Below are 26630 nucleotides of genomic sequence, written 5' to 3' on the forward strand. Positions count from 1 at the left end.
GAAGTTACAATTGGCGGCAAGGGTAAAGTCCTCTGCGCATGCGCCACTCACACCGTGAGGGCGGGAAGTTGGTGATAGGGATCTGACACCGGTTAAGACCTTGCCGTTGGCCCTTAATGTTAGGTTGTACAAATTCAAATGTAATGCATTTATCAGGATGCTAGACTCGGCTAGGAAACCTTTGAATTAGAGATTTGTTAAGGTTAGCCTGAAAAACCTGTCTTCATCAAGATGTAATTAAAGTTGAATTTGTACATGATTCATGAAACGTTTTAATTTAAAGTTTTAAATTTTGTTACATATTTTAATAAATAAGGCCAGGGAGGTCGTGAGGCCCCCCCGCCTTCCAAAAGTTCAAATCTGTGTCTGTCTCCTCCCATGGGGAATTGGTGTTGGGAGGGGTGGCGGGCATCCCGGCCCATATGGACTAAAGACGTGCAACACCTGCTGAAAACACTATCTGACCATAAACCAGTCCTTTTGGTACTTGAGCCTCCTTATTATGTCCCGCCACCATATATGTGGAGATTCAATGCTAAGGCGCTATTAGACTTGTCCTAGAACACCACCGTTAGAACAGCTATCGAGGATTATTTTACACTGAACCAACCCTCCGTCGATGACCCGAGTATACTATGGGAGGCCTTTAAGGCAAATATATGGGGCGTGTGTATTAGCATGACCGTGGGCATTCTGAAGGACATACGTCAACAACTCACACAACTTGAAACGAAGCTTAAGACCTTAGAACAAGAATTTAAACATACCTGAAACACGGCTATACTGGGCGAGATTCGGAACATAATATCCGAATACCAAAATTTCGCTGATGAAGAACTTAAAAATTTCTCTAAACAAAGTATTGCCCCGAATTGCTGGGAGGGGTGTAGACCGGGACAAGTATTAGCGCACAAGATCTATACCGGTCGTACCATCCACACTGTACTCAAGATTAAAGATAGGCAAGACAACCTACATTATGACAAGCGGGAATACTACACGCCTTTATGGACACATATGGAGATATGTACAACACGCGTGATTCAGCTAACTCGCCAGAAGCCTTACAATATCTTGAAGATATTGCAATAGCATGGCTCTTGGATGCCCAACAAGAGTATCTTGCACAAGCTGTCACAGTGGAATAAGTTACATCTGTGATTAAAGCACTACCTAATGGTAAAGCCGTAGGCCCAGATGGCTTCACTAGCGAATTTGATAAAGAATATGCTGGCTTAATAGCCCCACATCTGATTGCAATATATGGTGATGCTCATGATAGACAAACACTGCCACCTACGTTAAGAGAGGCTATGATCATAGCCCTTTTGAAGCCTGGTAAAGATCCAGAGGTCTGCGATGCATATAGACCGCTTTCATTGATTAACATAGATACTAAAATATTAGCTAAACTGCTGGTTACTTGACTTCAGCCCCTGATGCCTAATATTATACTACTGGATCAAGCGGGAATCATGCCACACAATCTACAGCCCATAACATTCGTACCCTATTTGCATTATCACATCAGCTAAACCCTGACTTGCAAGCAGCTACGGTTCTTCTAGACGCAGTAAAAGCATTTGATTCAGTCGAATGGACCTATCTATTCACAGTCTTACCCAAAAGGGGACTGCCCCCTGTATTCACACAGTGGATCAATATCTTATACACAACGCCAGTTTCGAGAATAAAAGTCAACCAATATGTATCAGAAACAATACAAATTACAGGTGGCACCAAGCAAGGTTTCCCACTATCACTGCTCCTTTTTGCCATTGTGTTAGAGCCCCTGGCATGTAAAATAAGACAATGCCACAAATCTACAACCCTACAATTTCCTCAGCGTCCGCTGAATATTTCAATATATGCTAATGATATAGTGCTGTATGTCCGAGAGCCCGATACTAATTTATCCCCCTGATTATTGAATATATTAAATTTGGAAGGCACTCAGGACTCCAAGTAAATGTAGCGATCGCCGATGGCAGGGTAGCCGGATGCAACAGACATCGTGTTACACGCCCCCTACGGAAAAACTACCAGTCCCAGAAGGCCAAGCGGCCCTGGGGTTTGGCACAATGGGAAGATCTTATTTAAACTCCGCCCATTGAATGAAACGGGGCTTGTCAATCTTGTTCCTGGTTTTCCTCATGTTTGTTTGGAGTTTCCTCAATGGAGCGTCCGTGACTTGCCTGCGACGACGAAGAGCCTGCGTGGTCAGTTTCCCCGTGATCCGCCACGATGACGAAGAGCCTGCGTGGTCAGTTTCCCAGCGCCTCACCGCAACGACGAAGAGCCTGCGCGGTCAGTTTCCCAGCACCTCACCGCGACGACGAAGAGCCTGCGCGGTCAGTTTCCTCAATGCTTCACCGAGACAACGAAGAGCCTGCGTGGTCAGTTTCTGTTGCAGTGTGTAAGCAGAATATTGCCGGATAGAAATCCTCGAAGAGAGCGGGCTCGCTCTCTTTCATTTCATGTTACCTTTATTAGTTTTGATACTCGTTTAGTACATTGTGCGGAGTGCACCTTTCCTTGTTTACTGAACTTTGGGGTTCGAAAATACCTTTCTCAGTATATCAGAAAAACACTGGTATATATGGCTATTTGTGCTCACAAGGAGTATTGTGGGTCCTTCTAGAAACATTCCCTTATATAACGCTTATCGCGTGAAACCCCACCTACCTGATTCTATTGGCGAACAGTGTTCGAGAAGTGGAAATTACTTTTCGACTCAGTGGGCAAGACTCTCCCCTCACCAGTACATTAGTCGGATTCATTCACGGAGTTTGGAGTGGAGGAATTGGTGAGTCTAGAAACATAGGGGAAGGGAGAATACCTTTGAAAGTACGGATCTACATTATTCTCTCTATCTTCTCATCCGCCTACAGGGAGGCCTTACCAGTGACCCATTGGGGATATACCTTGATCTGAAAATACCTGACGTGCCAAGCACCCCGTCGCCATTTCACCTCGCGGCCTCCGGCTGTGCTTATTCCAATAGTGGTGGTATTCCCATTGTTGGGTATTGTACGGAGGGAGGTTGTGAGGACTGTCATCTCCTCGTCTCTGCTGGGCATCGGAGTAAGGTTAGTGGCGCGTGCATGTTCTTGCGCTGCTTTCAATCGCGACAGATTGACAAGCCCAAGAACAATATCCAGCCCAGATGATGGATACCAATACCATACTTACATCCTTATTGGAGAGTTTCACGGAATTACAAAACGAAGTCCAGACATCTCGGGCAGAGAACCAAGCCTTATACAAGGAGGTGTCTGATTTGCGTAGAGAGATGTCCGATCTTGCGCACAAGGAGCCGAGTGTCAAACCATTGATTAGGCCTGCTACCTTGCCCCCGCCTCCTTCTTTCCAACCTGGAGGTTCGTTTGCAGCTCCTTCCACTTCGACTGACACCGCTCCAACGGTACACATACTTCAAACCCATGGCATACCTCTAGCTCCTCCCAAAAGATTTTATGGAGACCCCAAAAAGTTTGAGACATTCCTGAACCAATGTCGTCTTCACTTCCTATGCAAGCCTCAAGTCTTCCAGGATGAATCATCCAAGACAGCCTTCGTGATGTCCTATATGGGAGGAAATGTGTCCAGTTGGACCATTCCCTTGTTGGAACGGAATGATCCTGTGTTACATAATTTTCCCGACTTTTGTCTTGAATTACGAAAACTATTCGACAGAAAGTCCCACATTTTGTCCCTAGACCGCGAGTTGATGACATTACGCCAAGGATCACAAGATCTATTGTCATACATTACAACATTTAACCGACTTATAGTTGAAACGGACTGGCCTGCTCAGAAACGGATTTCGTTGTTTTATCAGGGCCTCCGGGGAGAATTGAAGGATGTGTTAGCACAGGTGGTGCAATTGCTTTCTACTTGTGAAGAACTCATCGATTTGACAGTACAATTGGATCACAGGTTGTTGGAACGGAAAGGGGATAGAAGCAGAGGGGACACTAGATACTCCTATCCCATGGTCAAACCCCGGCAAGGGGGTGAAGAGAAAACCAAGCCCAAGAAGGGCCTGAACCCATGCAAATTGGAGGAATCCGGGGTCCTCTTACCAGAGAAGAAAGGGACCGGAGACGGAGACTCAAATTATGCCTGTATTGCGGCAAAGGCGGACATTTTATTAATGAGTGTAGAGCCCGGAATAATGCTCCTGGAAAGAACTCTTTTTCCAGAGCGCAGGCCACCATGAAAATGGAAGAGCCGTCGGAAAACTGAAGGTCTTGGATCAGAATGAGACCTCTGATTCAAGACTCCCGTACACTCCGGTCTCCCCTTATGTAGCGAACACCCTTCACCCTGCAGTTGCACACATGAATATCAACGTGTCTCTGCAAGTGTTGAATCAGGAGCCTTTTCGAGTTGACGCCCTATTGGATTCTGGGGCTACAGGGAACTATATCGATCAAGCATATGCGTTCAGAATGGGTATCCCCTGTGAAAAGAAACAGACGCCCGAGACCGTCAAAGCAGTGGATGGCACAGTCCTTTCATTAGGGCCAGTGGTACATCACACCCTCGCGTTGTTAATGGAATACGGATTGAATCACTATGAATACATCCAGTTCGATCTCATAGATGCCCCTTAATTCCGTCTTATTCTAGGTATGCCTTGGCTCACCTTGCATGATCCTTCAGTATGCTGGTCAACAAGCACAGTCAGTATGACATCGAATTATTGCAAGGAACATTGTCAGAACAAGGTAATTCTCAACATTACTCCTGAACCCTCACCCGCCACTTACTTGGCTGGGTCCTGCGACGTTGACAGGTTTTGCTGTGCCACGGTCTTACCGGTTGAGTACCAAGAATTTACTTCCTTGTTTGATAAGAAAAAAGCTACCCATCTGCCTCCACATCGTGCATACAATTGCCGTGTGGACCTTGTCCCGGGTGCGGATCTCCCTTGCAGTAGAGTGTATGCCTTGACTGAAAAAGAGACACAGTATCTTAAAACCTACATAGACGACAATTTGGCTACTGGGTTTATAAGACACTCCACTTCCCCTGTCTCCTCACCTATGTTCTTCATACCCAAGAAGGATTGCGATGAATTGCGACCATGTATTGACTACAGAGCCATCAACAGAGTGACGATCAAGAACCGATATCCTCTGCCCTTGATTCCCGTTTTAATGGACCAACTAAAGGGGGCACGTTATTTCACCAAACTCGACCTCCGCGGGGCATACCATCTTGTACGAGTAAAGACAGGGGATGAGTGGAAGACTGCTTTCAGAACCAAATTCGGCCTCTACGAATACCGAGTGATGCCTTTTGGCCTTTGCAACGCCCCTGCCGCCTTCCAGTATTTCATGGATGAGGTGTTGCGGGGGTGTTTGGAGTCCTTTTGCATCATCTACATTGATGATATTCTGATTTATTCTGACACACTCCCAGAACACATCACACATGTAAAGAGAGTATTGGAGAGGCTACAACGAAACTCACTGTACGCCAAGCTCGAGAAATGCCTTTTCCATGTCCAACAAGTGGCTTTTCTGGGATATGTGATCGATGCACAAGGGTTTAGAATGGACATGAGGAAGGTCGAGGCCATACTTACCTGGAAAAAACCACAGAATGTCAAATCCGTTCAGAGCTTTCTTGGCTTTGCCAATTACTATCGGCGCTTTATTCAGGATTTTTCCAAGATTATACATCCTATCACGTCCCTCTTGAGAAAAAACGTTTTGTTCAGATGGGGGGAAGAAGCAGAAAAAGCATTCCAACTCCTAAAGGAGAGGTTCACCCAAGCACCCATTCTTCGGCACCCTGACCCACAGCTGCCTTTTATTCTTGAAACGGATGCCTCCCAATATGCTCTTGGTGGGGTTCTGTCACAGCGTCATCCTTCCACAGGGCAGCTCCATCCAGTGGCGTTTTATTCAAAAAAGCTCACACACTGTGAATTCAATTACACCATTACGGACAAGGAACTCCTGGCTATAAAAAGAGCATGTGAGGAGTGGAGACATTACCTCCTAGGGGCCGTGCATACTGTGGAAATCATTACGGATCATCGTAATCTGCTGTTCTTGAAAACAGCAAAGGCCTTGATGCCTCGTCAATTGAGGTGGACCCTTTTCTTTTCTGACTACGACTTTGTAATCAAATACAGACCCGGAACACGGAATGGTAAAGCAGATGCTCTCTCCCGGTTGGGGGAGGAAGAGACATCAAGGCCCGTCGAACCCCCTTCTATACTTCAGGGAATTGAGTACTCAGAGGCATCTATTGCCTTGATCACCTCAGACGACTTCCTAGAGGACGCTAAAATCGCCCTCACCGATCTTGATATACCGTCATGGATCAAAGAAGAACCCGCTCATCGCTGTGAAAAGGACCAGTTAGCGTATCATTACCATGCTTTGTACATCCCCCGAACTGAGCTGCAAAACAAAGTATTGGAATGGGCTCATGATTCTGTACTGGGAGGACACATGGGTATTTACAAGACCACCGCTAATGTGGAGCGATCATTTTGGTGGCCTAGGGTCCGGACCGATGTAAAAGAGTATGTTAAGAATTGTGCGATTTGTGCCCAAGGGAAATCTAGTCATACTAAACCAGCGGGATTGTTGCACCCTTTACCAGTTCCACCCAAGCCTTGGCACACCCTGTCCATGGATTTTATTGTAGAGATGCCATCCTGTGAGAAACAGACAGTTATTCTAGTTGTGATAGACCATCTCACCAAGATGGGGCATTTTATATCCTTACCGGGTCTGCCTACCTCTGGGGAATTAGCGAAAGTATTCTTACAAAACATTGTGCGTCCACATGGTTTACCGAGTGTGGTGATAACAGACCGGGGAACACAATTCACTTCTAGATTCTGGAAGGCTCTATGTACCATCTTACAGATCGACGCTCGTCTATCGTCCAGCTACCATCCGCAAACGGATGGTAAAACAGAAAGGTTGAACCAAACCCTAGAACAATATCTTCGCTGTTTCACCTTGCAAAACACTACTGACTGGACCACCCTTTTGTGGTTGGCGGAATTTGCCTACAATAACGCGGTACATACCACTCTGGGATGTTCTCCCTTCTTCTGCCTGCACGGATTCCACCCCAATATGCTTCCCTTTGAGTGGCCGGCTGAATCCCTAGTTCCTGCCATTCATGAACACCACGCTCATCTCCGGGCAATCCTGATTGAGGCTCGGAACAGTTTAAAACAGGCTCAAGACGCCCAAAAGACTTTCGCCGACAAAAGACGGTCCCAGGAACCCGAGTATAAGGTGGGCGATAAAGTCTGGCTTTCCACACGCCACCTGCACCTGAAGGGAATGAACAGATTGAAGCCTAAGTATGTTGGTCCCTATGGTATCTGTGAGGTGATAAACGCAGTGGCCATGAAACTCTCCTTGCCCGCAACATGGTCCATACACCCTGTGTTTCATGTGTCGCTTCTGCGGCCTTGTCTACCAAGTGTCCGGTTGCCAGTGCGCCCTGGCCCTGAGGAAGGGGAAGGGCATGAAGAATAGGAAGTTGGGTCTATCCTGGATTCTCGTATAGTGCGTGGCAGAGTCCAGTATTTAGTCGATTGGAAGGGTTACGGCCCCGAAGACCGTACATGGGAACCTGTAGACCATCTTCATTGCCCCGATTTGGTTGCACAATTCCATGAAAACAACCCCGGTAAGCCGGGACGACCGCCGGGACGGCGGTCCTCGAGAGGGGGTTCTGTAGCGATCGCCCATGGCAGGGTAGCCGGATGCAACAGACATCGTGTTACACGCCCCCTACGGAAAAACTACCAGTCCCAGAAGGCCAAGCAGCCCTGGGGTTTGGCACAATGGGAAGATCTTATTTAAACTCCGCCCCTAGAATGAAACGGGGCTTGTCAATCTTGTTCCTGGTTTTCCTCATGTTTGTTTGGAGTTTCCTCAATGGAGCGTCCGTGACTTGCCTGCGACGACGAAGAGCCTGCGTGGTCAGTTTCCCCGTGATCCGCCACGACGACGAAGAGCCTGAGTGGTCAGTTTCCCAGCGCCTCACCGCAATGACGAAGAGCCTGCGCGGTCAGTTTCCCAGCGCCTCACCGCGACGACGAAGAGCCTGCGCGGTCAGTTTCCTCAGTGCTTCACCGAGACGACGAAGAGCCTGCGCGGTCAGTTTCTGTTGCAGTGTGTAAGCAGAATATTGCCGGATAGAAATCCTCGAAGAGAGCGGGCTCGCTCTCTTTCATTTCATGTTACCTTTATTAGTTTTGATACTCGTTTAGTACATTGTGCGGAGTGCACCTTTCCTTGTTTACTGAACTTTGGGGTTCGAAAATACCTTTCTCAGTATATCAGAAAAACACTGGTATATATGGCTATTTGTGCTCACAAGGAGTATTGTGGGTCCTTCTAGAAAAATTCCCTTATATAACGCTTATCGCGTGAAACCCCACCTACCTGATTCTATTGGCGAACAGTTTTCGAGAAGTGGAAATAACTTTTCAACTCAGTGGGCAAGACTCTCCCCTCACCAGTACATTAGTTGGATTCATTCACGGAGTTTGGAGTGGAGGAATTGGTGAGTCTAGAAACATAGGGGAAGGGAGAATACCTTTGAAAGTACGGATCTACATTATTCTCTCTATCTTCTCATCCGCCTACAGGGAGGCCTTACCAGTGACCCATTGGGGATATACCTTGATCTGAAAATACCTGACGTGCCAAGCACCCCGTCGCCATTTCACCTCGCGGCCTCCGGCTGTGCTTATTCCAACAGTGGTGGTATTCCCATTGTTGGGTATTGTACGGAGGGAGGTTGTGAGGACTGTCATCTCCTCGTCTCTGCTGGGCATCGGAGTAAGGTTAGTGGCGCGTGCATGTTCTTGCGCTGCTTTCAATCGCGACAGATTGACAAGCCCAAGAACAATATCCAGCCCAGATGATGGATACCAATACCATACTTACCTCCTTATTGGAGAGTTTCACGGAATTACAAAACGAAGTCCAGACATCTCGGGCAGAGAACCAAGCCTTATACAAGGAGGTGTCTGATTTGCGTAGAGAGATGTCCGATCTTGCGCACAAGGAGCCGAGTGTCAAACCATTGATTAGGCCTGCTACCTTGCCCCCGCCTCCTTCTTTCCAACCTGGAGGTTCGTTTGCAGCTCCTTCCACTTCGACTGACACCGCTCCAACGGTACACATACTTCAAACCCATGGCATACCTCTAGCTCCTCCCGAAAGATTTTATGGAGACCCCAAAAAGTTTGAGACATTCCTGAACCAATGTCGTCTTCACTTCCTATGCAAGCCTCAAGTCTTCCAGGATGAATCATCCAAGACAGCCTTCGTGATGTCCTATATGGGAGGAAATGCGTCCAGTTGGACCATTCCCTTGTTGGAACGGAATGATCCCGTGTTACATAATTTTCCCGACTTTTGTCTTGAATTACGAAAACTATTCGACAGAAAGTCCCACATTTTGTCCCTAGACCGCGAGTTGATGACATTACGCCAAGGATCACAAGATCTATTGTCATACATTACAACATTTAACCGACTTATAGTTGAAACGGACTGGCCTGCTCAGAAACGGATTTCGTTGTTTTATCAGGGCCTCCGGGGAGAATTGAAGGATGTGTTAGCACAGGTGGTGCAATTGCCTTCTACTTGTGAAGAACTCATCGATTTGACAGTACAACTGGATCACAGGTTGTTGGAACGGAAAGGGGATAGAAGCAGAGGGGACACTAGATACTCCTATCCCATGGTCAAACCCCGGCAAGGGGGTGAAGAGAAAACCATAGCCCAAGAAGGGCCTGAACCCATGCAAATTGGAGGAATCCGGGGTCCTCTTACCAGAGAAGAAAGGGACCGGAGACGGAGACTCAAATTATGCCTGTATTGCGGCAAAGGCGGACATTTTATTAATGAGTGTAGAGCCCGGAATAATGCTCCTGGAAAGAACTCTTTTTCCAGAGCACAGGCCACCATGAAAATGGAAGAGCCGTCGGAAAACTGAAGGTCTTGGATCAGAATGAGACCTCTGATTCAAGACTCCCGTACACTCCGGTCTCCCCTTATGTAGCGAACACCCTTCACCCTGCAGTTGCACACATGAATATCAACGTGTCTCTGCAAGTGTTGAATCAGGAGCCTTTTCGAGTCGACGCCCTATTGGATTCTGGGGCTACAGGGAACTATATCGATCAAGCATATGCGTTCAGAATGGGTATCCCCTGTGAAAAGAAACAGACGCCCGAGACCGTCAAAGCAGTGGATGGCACAGTCCTTTCATCAGGGCCAGTGGTACATCACACCCTCGCGTTGTTAATGGAATACGGATTGAATCACTATGAATACATCCAGTTCGATCTCATAGATGCCCCTTAATTCCGTCTTATTCTAGGTATGCCTTGGCTCACCTTGCATGATCCTTCAGTATGCTGGTCAACACGCAGTCAGTATGACATCGAATTATTGCAAGGAACATTGTCAGAACAAGGTAATTCTCAACATTACTCCTGAACCCTCACCCGCCACTTACTTGGCTGGGTCCTGCGACGTTGACAGGTTTTGCTGTGCCACGGTCTTACCGGTTGAGTACCAAGAATTTACTTCCTTGTTTGATAAGAAAAAAGCTACCCATCTTCCTCCACATCGTGCATACAATTGCCGTGTGGACCTTGTCCCGGGTGCGGATCTCCCTTGCAGTAGAGTGTATGCCTTGACTGAAAAAGAGACACAGTATCTTAAAACCTACATAGACGACAATTTGGCTACTGGGTTTATAAGACACTCCACTTCCCCTGTCTCCTCACCTATGTTCTTCATACCCAAGAAGGATTGCGATGAATTGCGACCATGTATTGACTACAGAGCCATCAACAGAGTGACGATCAAGAACCGATATCCTCTGCCCTTGATTCCCGTTTTAATGGACCAACTAAAGGGGGCACGTTATTTCACCAAACTCGACCTCCGCGGGGCATACCATCTTGTACGAGTAAAGACAGGGGATGAGTGGAAGACTGCTTTCAGAACCAAATTCGGCCTCTACGAATACCGAGTGATGCCTTTTGGCCTTTGCAACGCCCCTGCCGCCTTCCAGTATTTCATGGATGAGGTGTTGCGGGGGTGTTTGGAGTCCTTTTGCATCATCTACATTGATGATATTCTGATTTATTCTGCCACACTCCCAGAACACATCACACATGTAAAGAGAGTATTGGAGAGGCTACAACGAAACTCACTGTACGCCAAGCTCGAGAAATGCCTTTTCCATGTCCAACAAGTGGCTTTTCTGGGATATGTGATCGATGCACAAGGGTTTAGAATGGACATGAGGAAGGTCGAGGCCATACTTACCTGGAAAAAACCACAGAATGTCAAATCCGTTCAGAGCTTTCTTGGCTTTGCCAATTACTATCGGCGCTTTATTCAGGATTTTTCCAAGATTATACATCCTATCACGTCCCTCTTGAGAAAAAACGTTTTGTTCAGATGGGGGGAAGAAGCAGAAAAAGCATTCCAACTCCTAAAGGAGAGGTTCACCCAAGCACCCATTCTTCGGCACCCTGACCCACAGCTGCCTTTTATTCTTGAAACGGATGCCTCCCAATATGCTCTTGGTGGGGTTCTGTCACAGCGTCATCCTTCCACAGGGCAGCTCCATCCAGTGGCGTTTTATTCAAAAAAGCTCACACACTGTGAATTCAATTACACCATTACGGACAAGGAACTCCTGGCTATAAAAAGAGCATGTGAGGAGTGGAGACATTACCTCCTAGGGGCCGTGCATACTGTGGAAATCATTACGGATCATCGTAATCTGCTGTTCTTGAAAACAGCAAAGGCCTTGATGCCTCGTCAATTGAGGTGGACCCTTTTCTTTTCTGACTACGACTTTGTAATCAAATACAGACCCGGAACACGGAATGGTAAAGCAGATGCTCTCTCCCGGTTGGGGGAGGAAGAGACATCAAGGCCCGTCGAACCCCCTTCTATACTTCAGGGAATTGAGTACTCAGAGGCATCTATTGCCTTGATCACCTCAGACGACTTCCTAGAGGACGCTAAAATCGCCCTCACCGATCTTGATATACCGTCATGGATCAAAGAAGAGCCCGCTCATCGCTGTGAAAAGGACCAGTTAGCGTATCATTACCATGCTTTGTACATCCCCCGAACTGAGCTGCAAAACAAAGTATTGGAATGGGCTCATGATTCTGTACTGGGAGGACACATGGGTATTTACAAGACCACCGCTAATGTGGAGCGATCATTTTGGTGGCCTAGGGTCCGGACCGATGTAAAAGAGTATGTTAAGAATTGTGCGATTTGTGCCCTAGGGAAATCTAGTCATACTAAACCAGCGGGATTGTTGCACCCTTTACCAGTTCCACCCAAGCCTTGGCACACCCTGTCCATGGATTTTATTGTAGAGATGCCATCCTGTGAGAAACAGACAGTTATTCTAGTTGTGATAGACCATCTCACCAAGATGGGGCATTTTATATCCTTACCGGGTCTGCCTACCTCTGGGGAATTAGCGAAAGTATTCTTACAAAACATTGTGCGTCCACATGGTTTACCGAGTGTGGTGATAACAGACCGGGGAACACAATTCACTTCTAGATTCTGGAAGGCTCTATGTACCATCTTACAGATCGACGCTCGTCTATCGTCCAGCTACCATCCGCAAACGGATGGTAAAACAGAAAGGTTGAACCAAACCCTAGAACAATATCTTCGCTGTTTCACCTTGCAAAACACTACTGACTGGACCACCCTTTTGTGGTTGGCGGAATTTGCCTACAATAACGCGGTACATACCACTCTGGGATGTTCTCCCTTCTTCTGCCTGCACGGATTCCACCCCAATATGCTTCCCTTTGAGTGGCCGGCTGAATCCCTAGTTCCTGCCATTCATGAACACCACGCTCATCTCCGGGCAATCCTGATTGAGGCTCGGAACAGTTTAAAACAGGCTCAAGACGCCCAAAAGACTTTCGCCGACAAAAGACGGTCCCAGGAACCCGAGTATAAGGTGGGCGATAAAGTCTGGCTTTCCACACGCCACCTGCACCTGAAGGGAATGAACAGATTGAAGCCTAAGTATGTTGGTCCCTATGGTATCTGTGAGGTGATAAACGCAGTGGCCATGAAACTCTCCTTGCCCGCAACATGGTCCATACACCCTGTGTTTCATGTGTCGCTTCTGCGGCCTTGTCTACCAAGTGTCCGGTTGCCAGTGCGCCCTGGCCCTGAGGAAGGGGAAGGGCATGAAGAATAGGAAGTTGGGTCTATCCTGGATTCTCGTATAGTGCGTGGCAGAGTCCAGTATTTAGTCGATTGGAAGGGTTACGGCCCCGAAGACCGTACATGGGAACCTGTAGACCATCTTCATTGCCCCGATTTGGTTGCACAATTCCATGAAAACAACCCCGGTAAGCAGGGACGACCGCCGGGACGGCGGTCCTCGAGAGGGGGTTCTGTAGCGATCGCCCATGGCAGGGTAGCCGGATGCAACAGACATCGTGTTACACGCCCCCTACGGAAAAACTACCAGTCCCAGAAGGCCAAGCAGCCCTGGGGTTTGGAACAATGGGAAGATCTTATTTAAACTCCGCCCCTAGAATGAAACGGGGCTTGTCAATCTTGTTCCTGGTTTTCCTCATGTTTGTTTGGAGTTTCCTCAATGGAGCGTCCGTGACTTGCCTGCGACGACGAAGAGCCTGCGTGGTCAGTTTCCCCGTGATCCGCCACGACGACGAAGAGCCTGCGTGGTCAGTTTCCCAGCGCCTCACCGCAATGACGAAGAGCCTGCGCGGTCAGTTTCCCAGCGCCTCACCGCGACGACGAAGAGCCTGCGCGGTCAGTTTCCTCAGTGCTTCACCGAGACGACGAAGAGCCTGCGCGGTCAGTTTCTTTTGCAGTGTGTAAGCAGAATATTGCCGGATAGAAATCCTCGAAGAGAGCGGGCTCGCTCTCTTTCATTTCATGTTACCTTTATTAGTTTTGATACTCGTTTAGTACATTGTGCGGAGTGCACCTTTCCTTGTTTACTGAACTTTGGGGTTCGAAAATACCTTTCTCAGTATATCAGAAAAACACTGGTATATATGGCTATTTGTGCTCACAAGGAGTATTGTGGGTCCTTCTAGAAACATTCCCTTATATAACGCTTATCGCGTGAAACCCCACCTACCTGATTCTATTGGCGAACAGTTTTCGAGAAGTGGAAATAACTTTTCGACTCAGTGGGCAAGACTCTCCCCTCACCAGTACATTAGTTGGATTCATTCACGGAGTTTGGAGTGGAGGAATTGGTGAGTCTAGAAACATAGGGGAAGGGAGAATACCTTTGAAAGTACGGATCTACATTATTCTCTCTATCTTCTCATCCGCCTACAGGGAGGCCTTACCAGTGACCCATTGGGGATATACCTTGATCTGAAAATACCTGACGTGCCAAGCACCCCGTCGCCATTTCACCTCGCGGCCTCCGGCTGTGCTTATTCCAACAGTGGTGGTATTCCCATTGTTGGGTATTGTACGGAGGGAGGTTGTGAGGACTGTCATCTCCTCGTCTCTGCTGGGCATCGGAGTAAGGTTAGTGGCGCGTGCATGTTCTTGCGCTGCTTTCAATCGCGACAGATTGACAAGCCCAAGAACAATATCCAGCCCAGATGATGGATACCAATACCATACTTACCTCCTTATTGGAGAGTTTCACGGAATTACAAAACGAAGTCCAGACATCTCGGGCAGAGAACCAAGCCTTATACAAGGAGGTGTCTGATTTGCGTAGAGAGATGTCCGATCTTGCGCACAAGGAGCCGAGTGTCAAACCATTGATTAGGCCTGCTACCTTGCCCCCGCCTCCTTCTTTCCAACCTGGAGGTTCGTTTGCAGCTCCTTCCACTTCGACTGACACCGCTCCAACGGTACACATACTTCAAACCCATGGCATACCTCTAGCTCCTCCCGAAAGATTTTATGGAGACCCCAAAAAGTTTGAGACATTCCTGAACCAATGTCGTCTTCACTTCCTATGCAAGCCTCAAGTCTTCCAGGATGAATCATCCAAGACAGCCTTCGTGATGTCCTATATGGGAGGAAATGCGTCCAGTTGGACCATTCCCTTGTTGGAACGGAATGATCCCGTGTTACATAATTTTCCCGACTTTTGTCTTGAATTACGAAAACTATTCGACAGAAAGTCCCACATTTTGTCCCTAGACCGCGAGTTGATGACATTACGCCAAGGATCACAAGATCTATTGTCATACATTACAACATTTAACCGACTTATAGTTGAAACGGACTGGCCTGCTCAGAAACGGATTTCGTTGTTTTATCAGGGCCTCCGGGGAGAATTGAAGGATGTGTTAGCACAGGTGGTGCAATTGCCTTCTACTTGTGAAGAACTCATCGATTTGACAGTACAACTGGATCACAGGTTGTTGGAACGGAAAGGGGATAGAAGCAGAGGGGACACTAGATACTCCTATCCCATGGTCAAACCCCGGCAAGGGGGTGAAGAGAAAACCATAGCCCAAGAAGGGCCTGAACCCATGCAAATTGGAGGAATCCGGGGTCCTCTTACCAGAGAAGAAAGGGACCGGAGACGGAGACTCAAATTATGCCTGTATTGCGGCAAAGGCGGACATTTTATTAATGAGTGTAGAGCCCGGAATAATGCTCCTGGAAAGAACTCTTTTTCCAGAGCACAGGCCACCATGAAAATGGAAGAGCCGTCGGAAAACTGAAGGTCTTGGATCAGAATGAGACCTCTGATTCAAGACTCCCGTACACTCCGGTCTCCCCTTATGTAGCGAACACCCTTCACCCTGCAGTTGCACACATGAATATCAATGTGTCTCTGCAAGTGTTGAATCAGGAGCCTTTTCGAGTCGACGCCCTATTGGATTCTGGGGCTACAGGGAACTATATCGATCAAGCATATGCGTTCAGAATGGGTATCCCCTGTGAAAAGAAACAGACGCCCGAGACCGTCAAAGCAGTGGATGGCACAGTCCTTTCATCAGGGCCAGTGGTACATCACACCCTCGCGTTGTTAATGGAATACGGATTGAATCACTATGAATACATCCAGTTCGATCTCATAGATGCCCCTTAATTCCGTCTTATTCTAGGTATGCCTTGGCTCACCTTGCATGATCCTTCAGTATGCTGGTCAACACGCACAGTCAGTATGACATCGAATTATTGCAAGGAACATTGTCAGAACAAGGTAATTCTCAACATTACTCCTGAACCCTCACCCGCCACTTACTTGGCTGGGTCCTGCGACGTTGACAGGTTTTGCTGTGCCACGGTCTTACCGGTTGAGTACCAAGAATTTACTTCCTTGTTTGATAAGAAAAAAGCTACCCATCTGCCTCCACATCGTGCATACAATTGCCGTGTGGACCTTGTCCCGGGTGCGGATCTCCCTTGCAGTAGAGTGTATGCCTTGACTGAAAAAGAGACACAGTATCTTAAAACCTACATAGACGACAATTTGGCTACTGGGTTTATAAGACACTCCACTTCCCCTGTCTCCTCACCTATGTTCTTCATACCCAAGAAGGATTGCGATGAATTGCGACCATGTATTGACTACAGAGCCATCAACAGAGTGACGATCAAGAACCGATATCCTCTGCCCTTGATTCCCGTTTTAATGGACCAACTAAAGGGGGCACGTTATTTCACCAAACTCGACCTCCGCGGGGCATACCATCTTGTACGAGTAAAGACAGGGGATGAGTGGAAGACTGCTTTCAGAACCAAATTCGGCCTCTACGAATACCGAGTGATGCCTTTTGGCCTTTGCAACGCCCCTGCCGCCTTCCAGTATTTCATGGATGAGGTGTTGCGGGGGTGTTTGGAGTCCTTTTGCATCGTCTACATTGATGATATTCTGATTTATTCTGACACACTCCCAGAACACATCACACATGTAAAGAGAGTATTGGAGAGGCTACAACGAAACTCACTGTACGCCAAGTTCGAGAAATGCCTTTTCCATGTCCAACAAGTGGCTTTTTCTGGGATATGTGATCGATGCACAAGGGTTTAGAATGGACATGAGGAAGGTCGAGGCCATACTTACCTGGAAAAAACACAGAATGTCAAATCCGTTCAGAGCTTTCTTGGCTTTGCCAATTACTATCGGCGCTTTATTCAGGAGTTTTCCAAGATTATACATCCTATCACGTCCCTCTTGAGAAAAAACGTTTTGTTCAGATGGGGGGAAGAAGCAGAAAAAGCATTCCAACTCCTAAAGGAGAGGTTCACCCAAGCACCCATTCTTCGGCACCCTGACCCACAGCTGCCTTTTATTCTTGAAACGGATGCCTCCCAATATGCTCTTGGTGGGGTTCTGTCACAGCGTCATCCTTCCACAGGGCAGCTCCATCCAGTGGCGTTTTATTAAAAAAAGCTCACACCCTGTGAATTCAATTACACCATTACGGACAAGGAACTCCTGGCTATAAAAAGAGCATCTGAGGAGAGGAGACATTACCTCCTAGGGGCCGTGCATACTGTGGAAATCATTACGGATCATCGTAATCTGCTGTTCTTGAAAACAGCAAAGGCCTTGACGCCTCGTCAATTGAGATGGACCCTTTTCTTTTCTGACTACGACTTTGTAATCAAATACAGACCCGGAACACGGAATGGTAAAGCAGATGCTCTCTCCCGGTTGGGGGAGGAAGAGACATCAAGGCCCGTCGAACCCCCTTCTATACTTCAGGGAATTAAGTACTCAGAGGCATCTATTGCCTTGATCGCCTCAGACGACTTCCTAGAGGACGTTAAAATCGCCCTCACCGATCTTGATATACCGTCATGGATCAAAGAAGAACCCGCTCATCGCTGTGAAAAGGACCAGTTAGCGTATCATTACCATGCTTTGTACATCCCCCGAACTGAGCTGCAAAACAAAGTATTGGAATGGGCTCATGATTCTGTGCTGGGAGGACACATGGGTATTTACAAGACCACCGCTAATGTGGAGCGATCATTTTGGTGGCCTAGGGTCCGGACCGATGTAAAAGAGTATGTTAAGAATTGTGCGATTTGTGCCCAAGGGAAATCTAGTCATACTAAACCAGCGGGATTGTTGCACCCTTTACCAGTTCCACCCAAGCCTTGGCACACCCTGTCCATGGATTTTATTGTAGAGATGCCATCCTGTGAGAAACAGACAGTTATTCTAGTTGTGAAAGACAATCTCACCAAGATGGGGCATTTTATATCCTTACCGGGTCTGCCTACCTCTGGGGAATTAGCGAAAGTATTCTTACAAAACATTGTGCGTCCACATGGTTTACCGAGTGTGGTGATAACAGACCGGGGAACACAATTCACTTCTAGATTCTGGAAGGCTCTATGTACCATCTTACAGATCGACGCTCGTCTATCGTCCAACTACCATCCGCAAACGGATGGTAAAACAGAAAGATTGAACCAAACCCTAGAACAATATCTTCGCTGTTTCACCTTGCAAAACACTACTGACTGGACCACCCTTTTGTGGTTGGCGGAATTTGCCTACAATAACGCGGTACATACCACTCTGGGATGTTCTCCCTTCTTCTGCCTGTACGGATTCCACCCCAATATGCTTCCCTTTGAGTGGCCGGCTGAATCCCTAGTTCCTGCCATTCATGAACACCACGCTCATCTCCGGGCAATCCTGATTGAGGCTCGGAACAGTTTAAAACAGGCTCAAGACGCCCAAAAGACTTTCGCCGACAAAAGACGGTCCCAGGAACCCGAGTATAAGGTGGGCGATAAAGTCTGGCTTTCCACACGCCACCTGCACCTGAAGGGAATGAACAGATTGAAGCCTAAGTATGTTGGTCCCTATGGTATCTGTGAGGTGATAAACGCAGTGGCCATGAAACTCTCCTTGCCCGCGACATGGTCCATACACCCTGTGTTTCATGTGTCGCTTCTGCGGCCTTGTCTACCAAGTGTCCGGTTGCCAGTGCGCCCTGCGCCCTGGCCCTGAGGAAGTGGAAGGGCATGAAGAATATGAAGTTGGGTCTATCCTGGATTCTCGTATAGTGCGTGGCAGAGTCCAGTATTTAGTCGATTGGAAGGGTTACGGCCCCGAAGACCGTACATGGGAACCTGTAGACCATCTTCATTGCCCCGATTTGGTTGCACAATTCCATGAAAACAACCCCGGTAAGCCGGGACGACCGCCGGGACGGCGGTCCTCGAGAGGGGGTTCTGTAGCGATCGCCCATGGCAGGGTAGCCGGATGCAACAGACATCGTGTTACACGCCCCCTACGGAAAAACTACCAGTCCCAGAAGGCCAAGCGGCCCTGGGGTTTGGCACAATGGGAAGATCTTATTTAAACTCCGCCCCTAGAATGAAACGGGGCTTGTCAATCTTGTTCCTGGTTTTCCTCATGTTTGTTTGGAGTTTCCTCAATGGAGCGTCCGTGACTTGCCTGCGACGACGAAGAGCCTGCGTGGTCAGTTTCCCCGTGATCCGCCACGACGACGAAGAGCCTGCGTGGTCAGTTTCCCAGCGCCTCACCGCAACGACGAAGAGCCTGCTTGGTCAGTTTCCCAGCGCCTCACCGCGACGACGAAGAGCCTGCGCGGTCAGTTTCCTCAGTGCTTCACCGAGACGACGAAGAGCCTGCGCGGTCAGTTTCTGTTGCAGTGTGTAAGCAGAATATTGCCGGATAGAAATCGCGAAGAGAGCGGGCTCGCTCTCTTTCATTTCATGTTACCTTTATTAGTTTTGATACTCGTTTAGTACATTGTGCGGAGTGCACCTTTCCTTGTTTACTGAACTTTGGGGTTCGAAAATACCTTTCTCAGTATATCAGAAAAACACTGGTATATATGGCTATTTGTGCTCACAAGGAGTATTGTGGGTCCTTCTAGAAACATTCCCTTATATAACGCTTATCGCGTGAAACCCCACCTACCTGATTCTATTGGCGAACAGTGTTCGAGAAGTGGAAATAACTTTTCGACTCAGTGGGCAAGACTCTCCCCTCACCAGTACATTAGTCGGATTCATTCACGGAGTTTGGAGTGGAGGAATTGGTGAGTCTAGAAACATAGGGGAAGGGAGAATACCTTTGAAAGTACGGATCTACATTATTCTCTCTATCTTCTCATCCGCCTACAGGGAGGCCTTACCAGTGACCCATTGGGGATATACCTTGATCTGAAAATACCTGACGTGCCAAGCACCCCGTCGCCATTTCACCTTGCGGCCTCCGGCTGTGCTTATTCCAATAGTGGTGGTATTCCCATTGTTGGGTATTGTATGGAGGGAGGTTGTGAGGACTGTCATCTCCTCGTCTCTGCTGGGCATCGGAGTAAGGTTAGTGGCGCGTGCATGTTCTTGCGCTGCTTTCAATCGCGACAGTAAATTGGAGCAAATCGACAACTGTCCCTTTAACAGATGCTACCAAACCCAGCCAGACGGAATTCCCGTTGGAATGACAGTCTGATCTGAATAAATATCTGGGAATCTGACATCACCGGAATCCTGACGTGGTTATTGGTGAAAATGATGGTATGGCCATTAGTAAACTAGAGGAGAAGGTGGAGCAATGGATAAAATCACTGTTCTCATTTGCAGATCGTATGGCCGTTGTTAAGATGGTTATCTTGCTGAAATTCTACATATTTTCAATAACATCCCTATCACACCACCATCGGCCACGTTCCATAGATTGTCAACCGCGGTTACTAGACTTATATGGGCTAGGAAACAAGCATGCATCGAACTACATACACTCACACTGCCCTATTCGGAAGGCGGGTTTAAAGTGCCAGACTTTTTTGCTCTATTACCTGTGTGCTCAAGCGCAATATGCGCACTACTGGTACCATCTGATTCGTTACTTACCACACATGGCGTTTGAGGATGGGGACGCATCTCCCATGTCGTTACACAATATACTACCACACCAATGCACTCATGTGAGTAGGCAAGAAATAAACACCATCCGCACTACAAATCTAGCCTGGCAGAATATGGGCAAACTGGCGAATAGGTTACCGCTGTACTTGCCAGCACTACAATTGCAGCACCACCCAAAGTTTTCGGTTACGCAAGACAAGGTAGGAATGGAACAACTACAGCAAGTGGGAATAGATACAATAGGAGATCTTTACAATAACAGCACATTTATAGACATTACTGATCTCACTAATATCAGCAATCAAACGCTGCTTTTCAAATTTACATATCCCAGAATACGGGGAGACGTCAAAAAGCCATACCCGTCGTTTCCACAAGAACCCCCCACACTACAGGCACTGCAAATGATGATTACGAATCCTCAAAATATAAATGTTGTCAGAAAATTATATGTACCGCTTCAAACAGACATTGGGGGACAGGCGTCCAAAGCATTAGAGCTACAGTTACAATAATTACGTTCAGACATGTTGACTCAGTAGCTGCTACCAGGACAAATTCAGCGGTTGGAAAAGGGATGTACACTGTTCAAGCATTGATTAAGGTGGTGGGGGCACACAATGAAGGTAATTTGTTTCCTGGATAGAGTACTTAGGTATGATTGTGGGTGATTAACCCACATGTCTGTCAAATAGGAGGAGCTTGAGGTCCTTTTTGAAGGTGGCTATGCATGTTCTTCAGCGAAGGGAGGAAGGGAAGGAGTTCCACATTCGTGTGGCACTACCAGAGAACGTACCATTCTCGACTGAAGGTGGAGGGTTCCAGGAGCAGGGATTGGGCATTTCTGGAATCCCTGTTTGCTCCAGAGATTTTCAGCTTCCCACTTAAATAGGAGGGTGAGTAGGAGTGCAGCAGTCTGTGGGTAATGAAGGTGGTTTTGAATTGGGCCCAGGCTTCAATGGGAAGCCATTGGAGGGTTAGCAGGCTTGGAGAAATGTGGTCAAATGTCTTCAGACCTAACACGAAGCGCGCTGCTGCATGTAGAGTTGCTCTTATATGAACTTTGGGAATGCACGAGAGAAGGGCAATATTGTAATGAAGTCTGGAATGGACAAGAGATTGCACCACTGTTTTAAGGTCTTGTTCCTGGATCAGTTGTCGGACGCCCCACAGTTGCCTGAGTTGGTGTTGTGCGCTTTTGGCCAGGGCTGTGATGTAACTTTGAAGGATTAGATGATTGTCAAGGGTGATAGCAAGTGATCTAGCACTATGGACAGTGGCGGGGGCATCCATTCAGGGCGGGAAAGTTGGCCATCAATTCCGGTACTGGGTTTTTGCTTTCAGAAGTGATATCAAAAGAAATTCTGTTTCAGTTGAGTTTAGTTTTAGATGATGGTTAGACATCCAGTTAAACATTTTTAGAAGCATGATTGAAAGGATGGCAAGTTCTTCAGGGGAAGAGATTTTCATGAATTTGTGATTTGTTGCTCTGTTAGAAGTGACTGCCTGGGTCAGTACCTCCACAGGGATAGTGGTGTGGTTGTTTGTTTGCTTACGAGATATGTGCACATGCATGGTACAGGGCAGTCAAAATTCAACAGCTAGAGAAGCAGCTACTAGTCTGATAAACTGTTAATAAGAGAGAGCATATGGCTAGGAATAAATTCAACATGAAGGTAACATCTCGATTTTCTTTGCATAAAATGTGGAGCATACTCAAAACAATACTAGAACCACAAAGTAGTTTTTCCTTTTTTTATTTTCCTGAAGCACATGACATTACAAATTATAAATGGCCACTTGCAATGCACTTCAAAAGCAAAATGGTATCACCATACACAAAGCATTCACCAATGACAAAGTAAGCAAATATATCCTGTGACTGGGCACTGCGGTCTTTTTTCTTCATTTGTAAAATTAATTTTATTTGTTATTTAGATTAAGCTATTGCTTCCATCAAATCTCTTTTTGTTTTGAAAATGAATCGAACCTAAATAGGAGTACATTTAAATCAACCCCTTACAATTTTTAGGTTCTAATTCCAGTTCCAAATGTGGATTTTCTTCAACAGCTTTGAACAAGCTTAGAGGCTTACTTACAAAACCCTTGTGCTGCTGGTACATCACTTTGTCCCATGCTAAAAGTGATGCACCGGTGGCGCAAGCCCCTTAGTTTGGTGTTGGCATGTGTTAATGATGGGTTTCTAAAGAGCGGAGGCTGGAGGTGTGGGGGAGTTGCAACATTTACTAGTGGAGGATTTTTTAATGTACCAATTCTAGGTGGTTAACATGAACTGAGAGAGGGGTCATTTTGGGGTTGTTTTATGACTAATGTTGTGTTAATCTGTGTTTTGAAACCAGGAGCAGTACCCCAGCAGATACTGGGGATACTCATGAGTTCACTCAGTGTGGAGGATAAGCACGAGCAGTCTGCCAACTCTGATTAACCTGCAATGGTAAAATTACACTCACGTAATCGATAAAGTATCATTCAGTTAAATTCCTGCCACAAAACATAAATGACATGCACATGACATTCAGAATCAATACGAAAGAAAGCTTGAAGAGAGTTCTATTGTCTTACATTGATTAAGTATTCACCTATACAAGGGATAAAGCATATCTGACCTCTGAAGACATCCCACAAACATTAAGAAATTCATCAATAAATGAAGGCTTATGTCTGATAAATGAGACTGGATAATTCTGATGGTCACTGAAATTACAAACAGGACTTCTAAATGGCAGAGACGTCATAGCCCTCCTCCCAAAGGCCTCTATTCACTAGTCACCCTCCTCCAGAGTTTTCCATTGAAAATACTGCTCACACCATCCGTTTACCAGCAAGCCCCGTGTCCCACCCTCTGTCCCAGCCCCCTGGATATAGCAGCTCTGTACATAGCAATAACAACAAAATGCTCCTATTTGTCAGGGTGATGGGAAATAATGAATAAATGGGGCTTGCGTCAGCATCACATAATCTCTGTGCACCTAAAAAAATATATATATTAACCTGACCTTGTGTAATGTAACTAGCACACATGTAAAGCACTCCAACACCTTCGGGTTACTCGAGTTCACATTATATAATAAACAAGCATTGGAAATGCAATAGGTCTCGCATTAGGAAAGTTTGAGCTATTGGTCTTATAAATGACTATTTTTTTATTTATGTGTTGTTTTTTAAAATAGCTAAGTTAATAGCTTTGTCATTTACAATGCCAATAGTTATAACTTTCGCAAATGTGACACCTATAGCATTTGTAATGCAACATGTTTTGTATTTACGTGACTTAGATGTATTGATATTACAAATAACAATCGCTTTTAATTTTTTTAAATAATTAATACTTAAATAATTTATTTAACTAGTAATGTCAATAGCTTAAACTTTTCTAAATAACTTTTGTGAAGATTATGTTCAGTGTTTTTTATTGTGACGAAAATCCAGGAACAGAAGTGAAATATTAACATCGTAATAAAGCTTGAAAGCTTGAAAACAGCTTGAAACATTGAAAGAACATATTTGAACCAGTGATGCTGTGGTGGTGCTGAGTGATGCTGTGGTTGCGCTGAGTGATGCTGTGGTGGTGCAGAGTTATACTGTGGTGGTGCTGAGTGGGAGATGGGGAGAGGGAGAAAAAGGAGAGCAGGGAGAGGAAGAGGGTAAAGAGAGGGAGAGAGGAGAGAGAGAGGAGAGAGAGGGGGAGAGAGGATAGAGAGAGGGGGAGAGAAGAGAGAGAGACGGAGACGGGGAGAGAGGCGGAGACGGGGAGAGAGGAGAGGGAAGAGAGGGAAAGGGAGAGAGGGAAGTGAGGGAAAGGGAGAGAGGGAAAGGGAGAGAGGGTAGAGGGAGAGAGGGAGGGTAAGAAGAGAGGGGGAGGACGAAAGCGAAGGACGGAGGGGAGAGAGAGGGGAGGGAGGGAGAGAGAGGAGAGCAAGCAGAGGGGGAGATGGGGATGGGGAGAAAAAGGAGAGCAGGGGGAAGGTAAAGAGAGGAAGAGAGGAGAGAGAGGGGGAGAGAGGAGAGAGAGAAGGAGAAGGTGAGAGAGGAGAGAGGAAAGTGAGGAAAAGGGAGAGAGGTAGACGGAGAAAGGGAGAGGGAGAGAGTGAGGGGAGGGAGAGAGAGGGAGGACGGGAGAGGGAGGACGAGAGGGAAGGAGGTAGAGGAGAGGGAGTGGAGAGAGAGAGGGAGAGAGAGAGAGAGAGGAGAGCAGGGAGAGGGATAGGGGAGTAGAGAGTGAGAACCATGTTATCGACTCCTGCACCATGAAATACCAGGAAGGCACGTTTGGTTTAGGAGCTTGATGCATAATAAAAAACAAGCACACACGTTACAATTATGGGATGAAGTAAGCCTTCACAAGTGCAGGTGAGTCTGAAGTCCGTGTAATGCAATACATTCAAAATAAACATGGTTGTGGTTGTTGATTACTTCTGTATTTTAAAAGTTTACCAGTATTGTTAGAGTGATAAATATGCTTTGCGAGGACACACTGGATACCCGTAAAACTTATTTTTCCTCTCAGATCTCCACAGATGTTGATATTCAAACCCAAAAAAAAAAAGACTCTGCGTGTATTCATGAACATCTCACAAAAACTGTATCGATGGAAGGGCTTCTGCTAAGCTGTTTTGTGATTGCAAAATTGAAGGACAGGGAGAAATATGCAACAAGCACACTTGAAAGAAACCTCTAGACACAAAGAGGCACTGATAAACTCTCAAAAGGACACCAAGCCTACTAGCTGTGAGGGAACCATTCCTATGTACGATTGGTGCGTGTCTGGGTCACTGGGTGTGTTTTAGCCACTGACTGTGTAAGTTATATTACACACTAGTGTGAGTGATTGTGCAAGTTTGTGACATACTGTGAGTGCAAGCCTATATTTGGGGGCTCGAGTGGATAGGGAGTTAGGCAAATTCCTATGTGCTTATGTGTGTGCATGAGATGGGGTGGGGGTGTGTGTGAATGTTTTTAGGTGGATGCAGGACTGTGCTGTGTGTATGTTTGGCCATAGCGCCATGGGCCCACATGAACGATAATGCCGTGAAGCATGCTAGCCCACACAAATCTTCTCCCCCCAAACCTGCCCGGACATTCTTTCATTTGATGTTTTAGCTGCTTATTTGCAGACGGATCAGAAACCTGAAGCTATTGGCATCAATGAGAGCAGCGCCTTAGCATAACAGCTGACAGATAATCACATTTCATTGACAAACTTTAATGCTCGAGTAACAAGAGTGAAAAGCAGCCTGGCTCGGAATAAAGCCCACACAGATTTGTCCTACACTGCTTGCTGCATTCTACCAGCTACAGAATCTGCACAGGGCCATTTCATGCATACAAAGGGCTGATGCACCGAACAGCCAGCCTTTGCCAGAATGGCACTGTAGGTGGAAAGAAATATGGGACCTCCGTTTCCAGTGAATAAAATGAGGAAGCAGGGAGCCCCTTTTGTGTTTAGAGGTCAGTTCCTCGCCGATTATGCCAGAGTTATGACTGCCCCTAAACGCATACATCTCTGCCCCTCTCCCAACTTACCTGAATCACTCACAGATTAGCGCCTCACGCTGATGCCAAGTTATTTGCGGGAGTGGGCAACAGTGTGTGGCAGCAGGGGGTGAGAGGGAGTTCAGAGGGCAAGAAAGCAGGCTGATGAGATATTAATAACAGCGCATGCAGCAGGTTAAAAAAACAAGACGGAGGGCATTGCTGTGGGGAGGGGGA

The sequence above is a fragment of the Lissotriton vulgaris genome, chromosome 2_1 (assembly GCF_964263255.1).
Source record: "Lissotriton vulgaris chromosome 2_1, aLisVul1.2, whole genome shotgun sequence".
Taxonomy (NCBI): domain Eukaryota; kingdom Metazoa; phylum Chordata; class Amphibia; order Caudata; family Salamandridae; genus Lissotriton; species Lissotriton vulgaris.